The following is an 18462-nucleotide window of genomic DNA, read 5'->3' on the forward strand; positions in this document are numbered from 1 at the left end:
GATTATCTACCCATTTGTTCTCTGTGGTGAAGACCTTGGCCAAGAACATGTCCAGAGTTGTGTCCTCATTACACGTATCTCATTTTCTATTCCCACTTCTCCATCTTCACCTCTCATTCTTTAATCACGTGCTCCTCACTGGTGAGTGCTGGTTTGGTGGCTTTCTAGCACTGTCACTAATATGTCATTGCAAAGAGTTTGTCTCATCATCTGCAACAGCCCAAAGTTTAGCTCTTAGCATACAATCTTTTGTCTTGGGAATTCTTGCTGTTACTAATGGCGGTTGTACCAATCTCTGCAGTGTAGAAACTGCAAACATTGTGGCTTTTCTCAAAATTTTCCAGCAGGAGAGCAATGTAGTGTATATTTAAGAGACCTCTGTCCAGATAAATTTTGACAGTTGCAACCTGGATGATCTTCCACAAGTTAAACAATCTTTTGGAGCCTCAGGAATGTGAAGTCTGTTACTGTGATTGGCACCCCATAAGCACTCACAGAATGTTCCAGAATGTCCCCTCATGGATAGGTGGGGACAGGGTAATGGAAATGCAAGGGCTCAGTTGAAAAATAAATATAGTCCAGTTGAACTGCTGCTGAAAGAATATTTCCTATTACCCCCAAACCCTTTCTCCTAATGTTTTTCTGTCTCCACCCTAAATATCATCCTATGCAAAGGAATCCCTTGCTCCCGAGACTGGAGCTCAACGGACTCTATAAGAAAACATATTATTTTCTCTTTATTTATCAAATGAACAATTGGAATTTGAAAATTCAAATTTAATTAATTATAAATTATTCATTCAATAGCATTCATTATCTGGAAGGTTCTAGGTGGTTCCATATTGTCAGGTCACCCACAAATCACTGCAGTTCCTCCAAGTAACCTACTTGAAACCACAGGACATTACAGATGAAGGCCTAGCAGACCCGTTAAATGGATGATGCCACATTGCAGTCGTGCAGTTTTGTTGCAGAGAGCAAGCTGAAGTGCATCCCGGACCTTAGTAAAAGATCTATTTCTAAAACACTGATGAGTCTGTGTTTGAAAAAGAAGGGGGTGAAGAAAAGTGCATGTCAATGAAAAAGAGGATTATGTAAGGACATTTGGGGAAATGGAGAGTAAAGAACACTGTTAAAGTGCCTTTTTTGAAGCATAAAATTGGTGTCAAAACTACAGACAGGGAGTGGCATAGGAACCAAGGATGCATTTGAAGTGAGCGTGGGTCAAGCAGTCTCAAGGATGTTAGATATCGACAATAAATCTGTTGTCATTAAACAAGTAATTAAAAGGTGCTCATTTGGAGGAAGGTTTATGGCAGATGGAGACATTAAACTGATACCACCTCAACAGACTGTCCAGTCTCAGCATTCCTAAAATAACTGGTACAATGGGTTACTATACACCTTGTGACATGACACACTAGGAAGCACCGTGCACCACCTGTGAAGTAATCTTGCCTAAAAAATTCAACCTGAATCCAATCAATTTTCTAGACCTAAATTTCAGGTTCAGAAATATGGAGGAGAGAACAAGTTAGCTGACACGATGAGGAAGCAATTGGCCAACCCTGGAAAGTTAGACATTTTTTCATTTTAGATGAGGATAAATGACTGAGTTTCTCTAACAAACTAATGACAACAATAAAAGGGGGGGGGGGAGGAGTGTGTGGTTATAGGATCAAAAAGACCTAACATATTCATTAAATGCAGCACGTGGACCTTGTGTGGAACCTGACAAAGAATAAGTCAACCATAAAAAGACACATTTGAGGCAATCAGGGAAATTCAAATATTGCCTGGATTTAAATGAAATTAAAGAAATTCTTAATTCTATTATCTATAATAATAGTATGGTAGTTTTGTTTCTTTAAAAAAATGGAAGGAAAAGAGCTTGTTAGTTAGAAATGCGTACTGAAGCATTAGGTATGAAATGACACGATGTCTGGGATTTACTTTAAAATACTGCAGCAAAAAAGAGGTGGAGGGAATTAAGCATAGTTAGCCAAATGTTGCTAATTGCTGCAGTTGGGTACACGTAGGTTTATTAGACTTTACTCTCTATCTTTGACTATTTGAAAATTTCCATAATAAAAACTGTAAAAAAATGTTTGCTTTCCCAATTATCTGTATATTACAAATTTGCTTAAAGCTTTTAAAATTCCATTTATTTATAACATACTAGGAGCCATATTAAAGCTACGTCGTAGTCAGTTTGGGCTGCTATAATAAAAATACCACAAACTGGGTGGCTTATAAACAACAAACATTTATTTCTTCCAGTCCTGCTGGGTGGGAAGTCCAAGATCACCGTCTCAGCAGATTGGGTATCTAGTGGGAGCCACTTTCTGGTTCACAGATGGCTGTCTTCTCTGTGTGTCCTCACAAAGTGGAAGGAGTGAAGGGTCTCTCTGGGGTCTCGTTTATAAGGGCACTAATCCCACCCTCACAACCTAAGCATCTCCCACAGGCCCCACCTCCTAATACCATCTCCTTGAGGGTTAAGTTGCAACATATGAATTTTGAGGAGACACAAATATTTGGCCCAACCAAGCTAAAAAGTGGAAATTTTCCCTAACTGTGGGATCTCACGGTCTAACTTTGGAGACAGAAAAGTTGTCAAGATCTGGTAGTTCCTTGGGCATAACTGATATATGCATAGATTTTCAGCATCTCACGAAAAGAATACATATAATCAGTCTCCCTTGAAATGTCAGAGTGAACCTTTATAATCCCCTCATGATAAATGTACTCATTGTGTCCTGGAGACTTTTCTAGAAGATAGAGTGGCCCTGGCAAAAACTGGCTGGTTTTGTTACCAACATGCTGTGATAAATTGGTAGCACTGATTTAATCAGATACCAAAAAACATGTATATATCTTTGAAAAGGAAGTATTTCCAACACTGTCTGTCTCAGTATTATCCCCAGATACCAGTGAAAGATGAGACTCAACTGTAGCACTCAGTTTAATATGTTAAATGTTTAAAGGATTTAAAAATCTAAGGAGAAAAAGTAATCCCTGTCAAATGATAGGACTAGAGTCGTGTGTCACTTAAAGACAGGGAAACCTTCTGAGAAATGCGCCCTTAGGCGATTTCGTCATTGTGCAAACATCATAGAGTGCACTGAAGGGGAACAGAATATGCCACCCCGAAATGTGCCTCTTTAACGTGAGGCTTATTTTAGGCTGATTATTCTTAAGAAACAAAAGACTCAGAAAGTTTTTCTTGTTACCTCCCCCTTAACTGCCTAAAAGAATTCACATAAAAAAACCTGACTCGGGAAGCGAGCTAGCACCTTAGCATCACATGAACTCGGTGGCAGACAGAGAGGAACCAAGAAAAGCCAGTTTCTTGGACTCCCCTCTGTGTTCTTCTGTGTCTCTGTGGCCACACAAACACTTGTTTTCCAAACATTTGCTCCTCTTCATCTACCTGTGCATGCCTTCCTTCCCTTTGAAGTCCCTGAATCTTTCCACCTCCAACATCTTCTTTTGTCTTTAGCTGAGGATGGTATTTAAGGTGAGGACTTTGGTTGTTTTGGCAAGTTACTCGATTTCCCTCGGATCCACCCATGTATACACATTAATAAACTTTTGTTTTTCTATTAATCCGTCTCATGTGAATTTAATTCTTAGACTGGCCAGAAGAACCTAGAAGGGTAGAGAAAAATTTCTTTCTCCCCTGCAGTACTTATACAAACCTAGGTGGTATCACCTACTACACACCTATATGGTACCAATCTTATGGAACCACTGTGTATATGCTGTCTGTCGTTGACCAAAACGTCCTTATGTGGCACATGACTTTACCTGTGTCAGCTGGGCAGGGAACATGGAGAGAAAAAGGATTGCACATGCCTTTACAGTGAGGACATGGAATTGGTCAACTCCAGGATATTAGGGGACACATCTCTAACAAGGAACATTACCTTATGGGGCTAACAGGCTATGGGACGAGACCAACAGCAGAGGGATGTTCCAGCTTGACATACAGTAGTCCTTTCTTATCCACAGGGGATCTGTTCCAAGACCCCCAGTGGATGTCTGAAACCGCAGATAGTGCCAAATCCTATATATACTATACTTTTTCCTAAATAAAGGACGAATGGGTAAATAGGGTATACAGTGTGGATACCCTGGACAAAGGGATGATTCATGTTCCAGGCGGGAAGACGTGCAATTTAAAACTTATGAATTGTTTATTTCTCGAATTTTCCATTTAATATTTTTGGAAGGTGGTTGATTGCAGTTGACTGAAAGCAAGGAAAGCAAAACCATGGATAAGGGGGAGCTGCTGTATAAATGAGGCTACCTTAAACAGGTATAAAATGGTGTTGACACTTCCAAACAGAGTCAATGGACACAGGAATAAGATAGAAGCTATAAGCCTTAAATGCCCTCAATGGCTGCTTTAAATACACACGTTGGCAATGTTATTGGGAAGGACCTATGTAAATGCTCCCAAGGTCATTTTTAGTATCCATGGGGCTCTTCTTGCCTAACTCTCCGTCGAGTGGAAGAAGCCCTACCAAAGGCTCCACTTTAGGTACAAGTCTAATGACCTCATTTCTAGCTCATTATAAGCCAATATTAAGACCATCTATTAACTGGAAGTCCACTCTTGGTAGTCCTTAAATTTCAACACAGAGAAAGGAGATGCCACCATCCATAACCCAAGCCACATCAGGAAATCCAAGTTATCACACAGTGAGTTTGTATCACTTAGAATGTCTAGCCTAATATTTTATACCTAGTACAGACACTGTATTTTTTAGAAAGAAAGAATGAATTTTCATAAAAAGTTTTTTTTCCTCTTGACAACACATCCTAGCCTGTTCCTACTTCTCATGTAGGAAACACCCTAGTTTTTGCTTTCAGTCAGTCAAACAACCCTATAAAAGCATTGGGCCACAGTCGTCCTATAGTTCATTATCAAGCATCTCCTGAGTTCTCACCACATTCAGAACTGTCTTAGGTTCCGGAAGGTTTGGATTCGACGAAGGAAAAAGTATATGCTGTGTCTCATGAGGACCTGGCAGTGCCTGTCCCTACAAATCTGAAAAACATCACATCTTGTCAAATGGTAACAGTGTAGGCCTTGCTTTTAAATAGTTACCCTACAATGATAGATTTCCAAGCCATGTCTTCATTAAACCGATGTGGACATTCACTGGTGACATCTGTCACTTGGAATTTTTCCCTTAATAAAATTGATTGTGCACAAGTAACAAAGGCAATTGCTTCAGGACATCTGGCACATGAAAATGGCCCCTTTGAAATCTGGACGGTGAAGTGTTTTCATTAAAACGGGACCCTACCTGAGTTATATGCAAGTTTTGCTAGAGTGAAAGAATTTTTGCTCCATCTAAACACAGTTGGCTATATATACTTCATGGGGCACAAATGTTTCATGGGAGAATGAACCAATTACGCCTCTGAAGAGTAGTTGAATATTTATTCTGACATAGCTTCCACAGGACAACCAGAAACCGCATTTGAAGTAAATTCCTTAGTCTGTTCCAATAAGAGTAACTGTGTTGGAACTGTGCTCCCTGTTCTAAAAGGGGCAAATCCATTTGCTGCTGCAGAAAAGTCTCTGGATGGATCTAACCTATTCACTTTGTGGGTTTCGATGCTGCTGAGTAAGCCAATGATATTTCAAGTTGCTGCTGGTTTGGACACAGTCGAGAGAGCTCTGTGAAGTGTTTTCTCTTCAACAACTCAATCATGACTGCGAAAACACGATCAGTATCAGAGATGTGGAGTAGTAACTCGTCTTGACAGCAGTGAACTAATGAACATCCATCATTAGATTGTTCGCACATCTTTCACAATTGAATACCTGACTTTAAAAGGAATTGTCATATGGTCTTCAGCATTTCCGTAGCCTTCCTCTGGAGCAATCTGTAGTGTTTATCTGTAGTTTAAATGCAAAAAGAAAAGAAAAATCACTCTAATGTTTCACGCAAGGCTGCTTCTGGTACGAAATTAATAATGGCTGCAATTTGCAGAATGGTTCTCTCATGTTGTGTGGGCTAAATCTGACTAATTTAATTCCTTTGCAGTGATGCCTTAAAATATAGCGAAGAAACATTCAAAACACTCTGAACAAGGTACAACAATACAGCCCTTGTATTTACCAATCTCCTTCAGAGGATGCCCACCAAGATTATTCTTGGCTCAATGACGGGTTTGCTTTTCCCCATAAATCTAATGCTACTTTTCCAGATTCATCCATTTTCATTTTTGGTGAATTCTAATTGACTCCCACCGAGGCTTGGCAGACACCAAACTGATCATATGCCAGTTTAATTGACTACGGGAATATTTAACAAATTGTTCACTATTTCACTGTGCACCAAAGGGTAGCTATAACTATTCTTTTTTCCTGTCATAACCATTGCAGCCGTACTGACACCCCTGTACATGATTTATTTTGTAGAATAATTTTCTGTGGAAGAAAAATCATAATGCTTCACCACCTCCATCTCTTCTACCACTGAAAAATACGATGAGATCAAAGATAGACTCCTGCTTATATGTGAAAAATAATGATTGCTAGCCTGTCAATTTGTAGAGCAGATTGTGACTCAATTCGATACAATACTGGTCACCTACAAAGATGTATTGCAATGAAATCATTGTGTGGTAATTCATCCCATCCTTCCAAAATAAGCATTTAATCAGCTTAGAAAAATGTAATAGACCTATTCATCAGATGTTTAATGAATGAGTTTTAAATAACACGGGATCGTAGAAAACATCTTTGGAACATTGGAATCCAAGCTTTTGTTTCTTTAAAAACAGATCCATTAGAGACAGAAAAATTGCATTTCACCATATTGTTTATAGACTCCGAAGATTTAACTTCCTGGTAATAATTTACAAAGCGATGAAATGAAAATATGCAAATTTCCAAGAAGCCCTCAACAGAAGAGGCTTTTCTTGTTTAGAAAAGTTTAGTCTCTGATGCTTTCAATTCAGTGGGTTAACACCGAGCACCGCAGACATCCCACGTTACAGTGTGAACTGTGAGTTATAGCTCTGGATTTGGGCAAATGCACAAACTGGAGGGACAGATGGGGGAGCAGCATGCACAGATCAGGGGACACCCCTCTTCAACAAGAATATGCTCTAATCAGAGCCAGGAAAATAATTCTTCTGCTGACCCATGGCGAATCGTGACCATTGCGAATGAGCCCAAAGGCCAAATGGCAGAAGGTGCAGGAGTTGTTATAAATTTTATAGCCTAATCTGCTCTCTTCCAACCAGAGTTTAGAGTTACGAAGCTAAATTTTCATACAATGAGCACAAAAGGGCACTTCCCAAACCTCCAGTCGCCGTTCATTCCTTTCTATGCTTTTTTTTTCCCCTTTGCCAGTTCTCTTCTTTCATCTACTTCCCAAGCACATGCCACAACTCCAGTGTTCACTGTGTTTGCTTTGCTGGAGACCCAGGTGGACTGGGCATCTGATGTGTTGAAGCAACTCCTCAATTTGGGAGCCAGCTGCTCCAACCTTCAGTGACATTAGGGCCAACGGAACAGCATGGAGTCTCCCCAGTGGCTCTCCTCCCCCACCAAAGTTACCAGCCATCAAATCAACAATTTATGGAGCACCTCATCTGTGCCTGGCACTATCTGAGGCATTTATGATGCATCAGGGAACAAACAGACAAGGCCTTGAGGAGTCTGACTCCAGGCCAAAAGCCTATGTGTGATCTTTCAGGCTGACCACAGCCAATTACAAGGCTTCGCCTGGCAGAGAAGCTGCCCTCCCCACACCAGGGCTGGTGCACAGCCAGTGCATTGCATTCTCTGGAAGGAGTAGCCCCCAAGGAGTCAGCCTCCCCTGGCTGGCCACGCTCTTACACACACCTGTCTTCCTAGGCTAGGTGCCTCCAATTGGAGGCCTCCTTACTGGGACAAGGAGGCTCTGCTGAGACCTTGTTCCAGCTCCTCTGCCAAGGCTTCCTTATGGTGGGGAGGGTGCTCCAAGACATCTTTCTGCACTCTGACTCAGTGCTCAGTGCTTTTCCACTCCTAGCCATTTTCCTTCTCCTGCCTCTCTCCTCCCTTCCACAGACCGGCAGGAGCCCATTGTTCAGGGCTCCCTCAGCAGTGTGCTGATCCATCTGAACCTCACCCAGAGCCATTCCCAGGCACAAGTGGAACAGTGGGGGAGCCGGCACTTTCCCTCTCTTTGGCCTCTTGCCAACACTATCCCAGTAAGTGAATAAAGTCCTAATTGTTTGGCTCATGGTCCTAATTTACCACCTTGACACTGGGTAACTTTCTAACCAGTCCTTGTCCTTGTGAAGCATACATTCTGGATTACTCTCCAAATTGGGTTAAAAATTAAATACCTTTCAAAGTAAATGTTGGAAGAAAGGTAGTGCATTAATTCATTATCCATAATTAGCAACTAAACTCGAATTTTTATTCTGGTAGTTAAGGATGCTACAAAATACCAAATGCTGCCCACAGTTACAGGTTTGGTTAAGCATTTCCTGAAAGGTCTTAGTAGCTGTCTTAGTCACCTTGAGCTGTATAACAAAATACCGTAGACCGGGAGGCTTAAACAACAGACATTTATTTTTCACAGTCCTGGAGGCTGGAAGTCTAAGGTCAAAGTGCCAGCAGATTCAGTTCCCAGTGAGGGCCCACATCCTCGACTGCAGACTGCCACCTTCTCGCTGTGTCCTCACATGGCAGAGAGAGTGAGCTCTGGTCTCTCTCTTCTTATAAGAATGCTAATCCCTTCATGGGAACCTCCCTCATGACCTCATCTAAGCATAACTGCCTCCCGAAAGCCCACTTCCAAATACCACCACATTGGGGCTAGGGCTTCAACATACGAATTTGGGGGGTGGTGGGAACACAAATATTCAGTCCCTAACAGTAGCTCTGGGACATTGTTATAGGCACCATATTTCTGGGAGTGATGAGTTACCTTAAAAAAAGAACTGGGCATCTGTCTTTGTTTTTGTCTTGTTTTGTTTACCCAGCATTTTTCCTTTCAGAAACAGCCTTTCCCCATTTGTGGGTAGCAGAAGTAGGAAAACTCAAGGTTAAGGGCACTGTCACAGACTGCCAAGTCTACCCAAAACTTCTGACAACAACTGCAATGAGCATGTCAAACTTCAAAGTCGAAGGGGTCAGTCTCCACAAGCCGACCCTCCCTTCAGACACCAGCCACAGGTTCAGAGATTCCCAAGACCACCCTTACCTCAGACCAGCTGGGTACAAATCTGGGGGTTCCCATGCCCACCTTCAGGTTTGATTATTTGCTAGAACAACTCAAAGAACCCAGGCAGGCACTATACTTACAATTACAGTTCTATTATAGCAAAAAGATACAAACTAGAACCAGAGACACAAGGGGTGAAGTCTGGGAGGATTCTAAATATGAAGCTTTCATCATACTCAGGGACACATTACCCTCCCACCATCAAAACAGTGACAACAGTCAAAGAATATTGCCAACCAGGGAAGGACACCCAGCTTTCATGTCCCGAGTTTTTACTGGGGTTTCATTACAGAGGCATCATTGATTGACTCATTGTTGACATGAGTGAGCTCAATTTCCAACCCCCTACACCTCCTCTGATTTCAGATTGATATCTCATGGCTCAAAATGCCAACTCTCTCATCACATAGTTGGTCTTTCTCGTGTGGCCATGCCCCCACCCTGAGTCACCTCACTAACATAAACTATTAGGTGTGGTCCAAGGGGCCACCAGGAATAACAAAGACACTCCTCCCACTCTGGAAATTCTAAGAATTTAGAGGTTTCTTTCCAAGAGCTGGGACAAAGTCCAAACTTCTTCTTGGGTAAAGTTAATTCTTTACTACACAATGGGGTTGCCAACCACCTCCTCAAGTTGGCCAACTGGAACAGCCCATCCTCTAACAACACTCAGTGATGGGTTCAGGGGTGAGCACACCCCCGGCTGAGCCATCAGCTTTTCCCTGAGGCTCTTCCACCACTGCTATCAGGTAAACTTTCTTTTATACGTTGATGCTGTGCTGTGATTTGATAGAAATTGTGTAGTACGTGTGAGAGAGAGACCCTGAGAGAGACACAAAGGGACAGAGAGAGAGAGAGAGAGAGAGATCTGATAGTATCACTTGAATCTCTGAATTCAGCCACATGGGAAATCTCCTGTAGACTTCAGTTATAGAAGACAGATTCCCTTTTTTGTCTTAAGCTTGTTCAAGTCAGCCAGCCCTGGTGGTCTTGTGGTTAAGATTCCATGCTCTCACTGCCACAGCCCGTGTTTGTTTCTGGTCAGAGAACCACACCACCCTTCAGTTGGTTGTCACACTATAGTGGCTGCCTGTTGCTGGGGTGCTGAAAGTTCTACCGTCAGTATTTCCAGTTCCAGCAGGGTCACCCACGGTGGACAGGTTTGAGCAGAGCTTCCAGGCTGAAACAGACTAGGAAGAAGGAAGGACCTGGCCACTCATTTCCAAAAAGTTGGCCTTGAAAACCCTGTGAATAGCAGTGGAGCATGTCTGATACAGCACTGGAAGGTGAGAGGATGGCACAGAAAGACCAGGCAGGGTGCCACTCTGCTGGACACGGAGTTGCTAGGAGTCAGAATTGACTTGATGCTACTAACAACAAAGTTCAAGTCAGGTTCTTGTCATGTGCAGTCAAAACAGCTCTGTCTAATACCTGAGGGACTTGTGAGTGCAGAAGTGGAGATGAAGAATGGATATGAACAACCTGTCTCCTCTGTGAAGCTGCCCATGGTCATTCCTGCTCTCTGGTTTTCTGAAAGTACCACGTGGCTTGTTTTCACTTGAAGTTAATCAAGGAATTAAAATTGATATATACCCCACAAGAAAGTCACGACAATTGACTGATAATTTGATACCTTCAAAATAATATAAAGCACTATTTCCAATGATGAGAGAATACTGGTGAGCAAGTTTTAATCCCTCCGCTCCCCCCAACCACTCTCTAGAATCAACAGGAATAATCCTATCACTAAGCTTTATTCACAGGAACACTTAAGAAGCTGAATGGAAGGTTATTCTCCCTCATAACCAGCTTTTAGGATTTTAGTTGTAAACGTAAGTGTGTGAGAGACACAATGATATATATAAAAACATTTAGCGGTAAAGTTTCAAAATTTGAAAATTACTTAATTTTTAAATAAATTGTTAACAGTTCACATTATCCATAGTATAACTTACTCAGACTTACATGCATTCTGACCAGATTTCTTAAGTGAGAGAGAAGTGCATGGTATCACAGGCAGGGAGCTGGGATTAAGTAAAGCCACAGCAGAACCTGCCAGTGCCTCAGCCCACAGGGTGTTTTATTTATATAAACATCATCTGTCACAGGTAGTAACTCAGAATGAGAACCACAGGGAACCAATCAGGGAGGGGAAATAAATCTGTGTATGCCTATAGTCTTGACATCAAATCGTCTTTTCAGAAATGCCACTATAGTGGGCACCATCTCTCCTTTTATTTGTTCTTACTGTGTTTCTGCAGAGAAAGGATTGGGAACATGCATGAAACCTGGAAGCAGAGGGAAATATTTAAATTTTTTTCAATAATCTGATGATCTTCACACTTTTCATTACTTCCAATCCAGGCATTGTTCTTGTCACTGAACCGTGTTTGAAATTGCTCTATAGGTAAACCTCTCTATCTGGGATGGTTTTCTTTCTTAAAAGAACGAATAAAATCTAACAAGTTTTATAATTCCTTAACATTCGATAGCTCTTCCCAGAAGCAGCACAGTGTATGCATGAAATCCGCTTTGACTTTGCAGGAACATTGTCATGCAAAAGGTTTTGGAGTCGACACATAAGAGTTACAAGCTTCAGGCAGCAGGTCTCTGAAATATTATGTTTCTTGGTCCAACAAAAATAAACCTTTCAAAGTCTCTGGCCCAGTTTTAGAACATTTTCTACTCAAGCTTAAAGGTCCTATTGTGTACAATTTTATTGAAATTTCCCAACAGATAGCTATCTTTTATTTAAGTGCCTCAGATTCCCGCAGATACACCTGCCTCTCAGCCCATTCTGCTACTGCTAAGCGCCAAGCAAACACTGGTTCTAGACATGCCAGGTCCTCCCCATTGGCAGCTACCCAAAGTGTCTGGCTTTTCCCAGAACTTCTAGACTTGGATGAAGCCCCACACTGCAGACGCCAGAAGATGCTACCCAGAAATGGGGAGAATTAATTTCCTGCCAGGTCCTGTGCTTTCAAGAACTGGCCCCAGAAAGAGACTTGAAGGAAAAGTAGGTGGCAGTCTGGATGAAAAGCTATGCCCCCAGGTGGGCCACAGGGAGACTGCTGGGAGATTTGTTAGGAAGAAGAAAGGAAGCCGCCATTTTGTGTCTACTGCAAGTTGCTGATTGGGTGACTTCCCTCATTGGCATGAGGCAGAATCTGGGCTGGCAGTTGTTCCACTTTCTCAATTCACCTTCAGTTTTTCTAACTCCTGGGCCAGGTGTATGTGTTTATTTCCATGACGAAGAGCACAAGCTTCTGCAAGACCACCCTCTTTGCAGAGTTCGGAGGCAACAAGAATGGATGTGGGCTTTAGTCCATCCTCACGGGCTTCCAGACTGCTCATGATTGTCCCTTCCAGATTGCCTGCCCCGTGGACTTAAAGCTCCAGCATCAGGTATGGAGACAGCTTTATGGAGACTGCTGAACCAGCCCCTGCAATTGCATAAGCCAATTTCCTGTGATAAATCCGTATGTGTAGTCACCTATTAGTTCTGTTTCTGGCTAACTATAACTGATACACCTAGGGTAACACTTAATAATGGAAAATAGGATCTGGAAGAGAAGTAGGCATGTGAATCCCTCCACTTTCCTCTTTCCCAGAGTCTACTCCAAGGCATGATGCTTCATTGCAGCCCATCTAGGGACGTCCAAGTGGACTTCCTGTGTGCTTAGGGGACACATCTGTGAGTCACCTCCTGGGTCTCTTCCTGCTCATTATGAAATGGTAGCAAGCATGAAGAGAGTCCAATCTCTTTAACAGTTCTAATAAGATACCTTATGATCTGGTCCCTGCTGAACATCATTTTGCATTGATTCTCATCTTTCTTTTCTTCTCTTCCTTGTTACTTTGCTGGGTTTGAACATACCATATAAAGCATGAACTTTTCTTTAATCTTTGCCTTAGAATATTTTCCAGAGAAACCTGTGCTCAGAAAAGTAGAACAGGAAAATGGTTCTAGAAAGCAGACACACAAGACAGGATTTTGGAGGTTGAAGTATGTATTCATCTGAAGCACCTCCTTCTGCCTCTCAGGCTGTACTTTTTCCAGTGGAAATTTAATGCTGGTCTCTTTTCTTATTCTCCATATTTTCCATAAGTGAATTCATCTCTTATGGCTTCAAAGAGTATCCTTATGATGATAATTCCAAAGTCTTATCCCCAGCTCTGATATTTCTATTGGGCTCAGATTTATGTATCCAAAGGTATCTCAGACTCCTGAACACTTCAAACTGAACATGTCCTGGCCTGAATTCATCATCTTCTCCCCACACCCAGTCTTCCCCAACTATCCCCTATGTCAGAAAAACCTGGAGTCATGTTTGATTCGTAATCACCTTTACCTTTCACATCCACCTAGGCACCAAGTCGTATCTATTCTTCCCCATAAATATATCTCTAAACATTATATTTCTCAATTCTTATTAATCAGAGTAATCTTACCTCTATCTACCCTATCTACCCACCATCCATTTTTGCCCAAAATAATGCCATGGTCTCTAATTGGCCTCACTTTTTCTAATCTTTCTCCCCTCAAATTCCTTCTCCGTGCTACAGCCAGAGTGATCTTCTTTCTGAACTGCAAACCTAATCATCATTCTCCTGCTTAAAACCCTCCAGAGTCTCCCCCACTGCTTTTAGGAGAGAATCCAATCTCCATAACAGGTCTACTAAGATCTTTCGTGCAGATCCCAGCTGAGCTCACCAGCTATTATCATCTTCACTTTATATTATAGCCCTGATGAAATTCTTCCAGTGCATCGAAGGTCGGTTGCACCCTCTCACCTGTGGGCCTTCACACAGGAAGTTTCCTTTACCAAGATACTTTTCTTATCTCTGCCCTTCTCAACTCCATCCTTCAGGTCTCAAATTTGGCATAATTTTCTCCCAGAAGCCCTCTTGAATCCCCTAGACTAGGGATAATGTGGTCCATAGCTCCTTACTCGTTTCATTCTGTAACACATCACACGTTACTGTAACTGCTTGTTTAATTGTTATTTCCCCCGCCAGACTGTATAACTTGTCTCACTCATACATAACTTGCTGTATGCCTAATACAGGATGGAGGGCCCAGCACATAGGAGATGCTCCATAAATATTTGATGAATGAATGACTATCATTTTAAAGAGACAGAATGGCTGCCAGGCAGGGCTAATTTCATCCTAATTTGATTAAATGTATTGACGTGTCTAAATAAAGAATATATCAATCATTAAAGGAGTTGGTCAATTAGGAAACGTAGAACAAAGTGAGTCATTGAGGTAAATGCTAGAATGCCTAGACAAGCACATGCAGGGATGAAGGAGTTTTAGCTAATGGACTTCAAATCCTGTGGTCCCATTTGTAAGAACATCCCTTTTATGAAATGGATACATCCACCTCTTTTAGCTGAGGGCCATTAACTCTCCATTTCTAATTCCATACTCATGTAGCAATTTTATAATTATCATTTGGCTTCCCATCTAAGTCTATCCACAGGGAGAATGACATGCAGATTCTGAGTATGTCAGGTCTCTGATGGTGACTTCCCATGACTTAATGAATTGCCTTTAGATTACGGTGTGCACTGATCATGAACTGACTTGGTTGGAGTCCCATCCTACTCTTTGTTCTGTAGACATTTCAACCACTCTTACTTCACTTTTCAGGTTCAGCAGTCAATAGTGGCAAGAACAAGCTCCTGTAAGCCCACCACAGAGGGCAGACGGAGTTATGACCAGGGGCAGGGGTCATGGCCTATAACTGTCCATTCTTTTCAGCCCTTGGTGGATTCCCGGCTAGTTCAAGATTCTTTGCCAAGGAACCACAGCACACAAGCAGGCAGTTTGGGTAACATTCTGTTCTTTGGCACATGGAGAGAGTTATCTGAAAAAAATTTACTCACCAACCTGAGTAACTTCTAAGTCACACTAACCAAAAGAACACAAAAATGAAACAGGGTTTTTTTTGGTGAGGAAGATTGGCCTTGAGCTAACATCTGCTGCCAAGCTTCCTCTTTCTTCTTTTTTTTTTTTTAAAGATTGGCACCTGGGCTAACAACTGTTGCCAATCTTCCTTTTTTTTTTTTTTAGCACTTTATGTTTATCTCATTTAATATTCACAACAATGTGATGAAGTAAATACTATTAGAATCTCCATTTAATACATCAGAAAACTGAAGTCACCAAGTAATCTGTTAAACACCATACAGCTAGTTAAGTAGATGAACCAGGATTTGACTCCAATGTCTATCTGAATGTCTCATAGCCCAGTTACCTTTTTTTTTAATTTTTATTTTTTTCGGATGTACATCATATTTCGAATTCTGTATACATTACATCATGTTCACCACCCGAACACTAATTATAGTGCATCCCCTCACATGTGACCCTAATCACCCCTTTTGCCCTCCCCCTTCCCCCTCCCCTTTCCCCCTCCCCCCTTCCCCAATGGTAACCACCAGTCCAATCTCCAATGCTATGTGTTTTTTTTAAGGATTGGCACCTGGGCTAACAACTGTTGCCAATCTTTTTTTTTTTTTCTGCTTTATTTCCCAACCCCCGACCCCCACCCCGGTACATAGTTGTATATCTTAGTTGCAGGTCCTTCTACGTGTGGGATGTGGGACGCCGCCTCAACGTGGCCTGACGAGCAGTGCCATGTCCGCGCCCAGGATCCGAACCCTGGACCGCCGCAGCGGAGCACACGAGCTTAACCACTCGGCCACGGAGATGGCCCCGATTCCTCTTTCTTCTTGAAGATGGTTGCTGAGCTAACATCTGTGCCAATGTTCCTCTATTTTTTATATACGGGATGCTGCTACAGCATGGCTTGATGAGTGGTGTGTAGTTCCATGCCTGGGATCCGAACCTGTGAAGCTCGGGCCAAGGAAGAGCACGTGAACTTAACCAGCATGCCACCAGGCGGGCCCCAAAATGAAAGGTTTTTAAAGCAGTTTTTAAAAAGAAAGTGATTGTGTGATGGTCACTGGAAATATAGGCTCTTGGATCTGACACTCCAGAGCAAAGTTTTACGTACGTTTAAAATCACAGAAATGGAAGTTCGTATTAAAAGAAAATAGATGGTCTTCCCTCTTGGTGGAATAAGAAAGAAGCAGAAAATCCCAAGAACCCTTATTTCCATAATCACTATGTATGATGAAAGATGATGCGACAAGTAAAATAAAGTGTATTAGGTTTCCATATATTTGAGGGAAAGCCTGATGGTTTAAATTTCAATTTTTGTAAAATGAATGAGATTAGCAGCATCAATTTTATAAAAAGATTAGTGCAAGTAACCCAAGTAAAACTTGTACAATCAATGCAGGAACCCTGTAGGAATATATGCGTTATACTTCATGTACACTCTTCAGCGGCATGTAAAAATGTCAGCAATTAATGCTCTGTTTCATGCAGGAAGGTACAACTCCTCGTTTGGATCTTTGTCCTTTAAAACTAAAAAGGACATGAAATAATTGGAAACAGTCTTGGAACCATGCTATGTACGAATTTTTCTGAGACTAGGTGTTGGTCTGTGGCCTTCTTTTTGTTCTTATTTCAGAGAACGGGGTCCAGTTAAATTAACACAAAGTATGAGCATGTTTAGCCTTAGATTATATTTTTCATTTCTCCAATGACTTGAGCAAAATGTGAGTTTCCTTTAATTAAAGGATGCACGGGGAATCCTAATGAAAATTTTGCTAAGGTTATAACACCTTTTGAAAATAAACCTAATCATACACTGAAGAGAACAGAAGAGAGGGAGAAAAAGAAGAAAATGTTTTCCAACCCTAATTGAAGGAAAAGTGGAAAAGACTTTCATCAGTCTCTTGACATTTGGCACTCTGAAAATTAGGAGTTTAGTGATTCAAGAGGAAAAGACAACGGAATGAAGATGTTTTACTTGTTAATTAAAACAGATGTAAAAATTATGTTACAGGAATCTGAGAAAGCAACAAAACATATCAGCATTTAAATCAATATGTGAGTAGTGGAGTGGAACCTGGCTTTTTAATCTAAGTGGAGGTGAACACAAGATTGCAACTCTTACCATTCATTTTCTACCTTTTGTCATTGTTTTTACTTCCTGATTCTCAGTCTTCATTAATTCTTTAGACAAGATGTGAAGTCACTGCTCTTTTCTTCGGTGTGCTAAGCACCATGACATAAACATTCTGTGCCAAACACATCTGCACCCACCTGCCAAGTCTGTTGGCCTGAATATAAGATGAATGGTACCCATGGAAGACTCATGGAACGTTAGCAATAGAAGGGACGATGGTATTATCCAACTTTCATTTTGAAGGTAAATAAAACAGGAGACTAGAGAGAGCACTCAGGATGCCCATTGCTATGCAGCTGTTTAGTGGCTGAGCTGGGGTGGGAACTCAGGTCCAATGTTTCCTCCAGTACACATGCCCCCTCCCTCCCTCACAGAGTGTCATGGAAATGACAGTGGACCAGGGTCGCGATCCCTGGACTTGAGATCAGCTTTTGCTGCTCATCAGAGGTGTGATTTGAAGCAAATCCAGGTGGCCTTGGAGGACCAGTTCCCCAGCCTTTAAAACAAGGGGTTGAACTTGGTGTCTCCGGGTTCACTTCACTTCCCCATGAATCCTAACCTGCCATCATCCTCCAGCTGAGAACAATCATCTATTTCCTCTTTTGTTTCTCTCTCTTTTAATGAAAGCAAAATTGGATTTATGTAATAAAAGAAGCTTCTGGCTTATAGAGTTACATAACCATCTTTGCTGCTGCTCTTCACCAATGACTCATTCTCCCTGGGTGGCCCCTGCCACACCCAGAAGATTGCATTTGCAGACTCTGGATGTGAATCTGGTTACACTCTAGGGCTCCACCCTCCCCGTCAGGAAGTCCTTCCTGCAAAGTCCATCTGGAGTGCTTGGTTCTGGGCTGAGGTAGAGACCCTGGACTAGCCAGGAGCCCCCTGTTCACTCTAGAACAAACCTGAAGTGCCAGGGAAAACTTTGAACATCATTGTTTTCCAGAGGTGACGTTGGACCACGCATTAAGGTCACCTTAATCTAAACTGAAATCTCCACAGCTGCCCATGCTGGGGCCAACGACTGAGCTTTCAAAGGGTGGTACTTGTTCTTAGTCTTCCTGAGGGGCTCTCCAAAGGGGTGGAAAATATCCCATTGAAGGGAAAGGAAAGGCGCGTAGTTTCTTTATCACATGGCTCAGAAGAGCAACTGTCAGACATGGA

The 18462-nt window shown here is 42.0% G+C and overlaps 2 long non-coding RNA genes across 2 annotated transcripts in view; one reads left to right on the forward strand and one right to left on the reverse strand.

Annotated features, from left to right (window-relative positions):
- Positions 1-5437: 5437 nt before the first annotated feature.
- The window catches only part of LOC123282124 (uncharacterized), a 49415-nt gene continuing 36390 nt past the window's right edge, over positions 5438-18462 (reverse strand). The window contains exon 4 of the long non-coding RNA XR_006522097.2: positions 5438-5917. This is a non-coding gene — a long non-coding RNA (uncharacterized lncRNA). The remainder of the gene's footprint in view (positions 5918-18462) is intronic.
- LOC139042481 (uncharacterized) lies at positions 9916-17971 on the forward strand. Its single transcript, XR_011499224.1, has 3 exons — positions 9916-9997; positions 12477-12653; positions 15834-17971. It is a non-coding gene; the product is annotated as an uncharacterized lncRNA (long non-coding RNA).

Source organism: Equus asinus, chromosome 29 (assembly GCF_041296235.1).
Source record: "Equus asinus isolate D_3611 breed Donkey chromosome 29, EquAss-T2T_v2, whole genome shotgun sequence".
Lineage (NCBI taxonomy): Eukaryota > Metazoa > Chordata > Mammalia > Perissodactyla > Equidae > Equus > Equus asinus.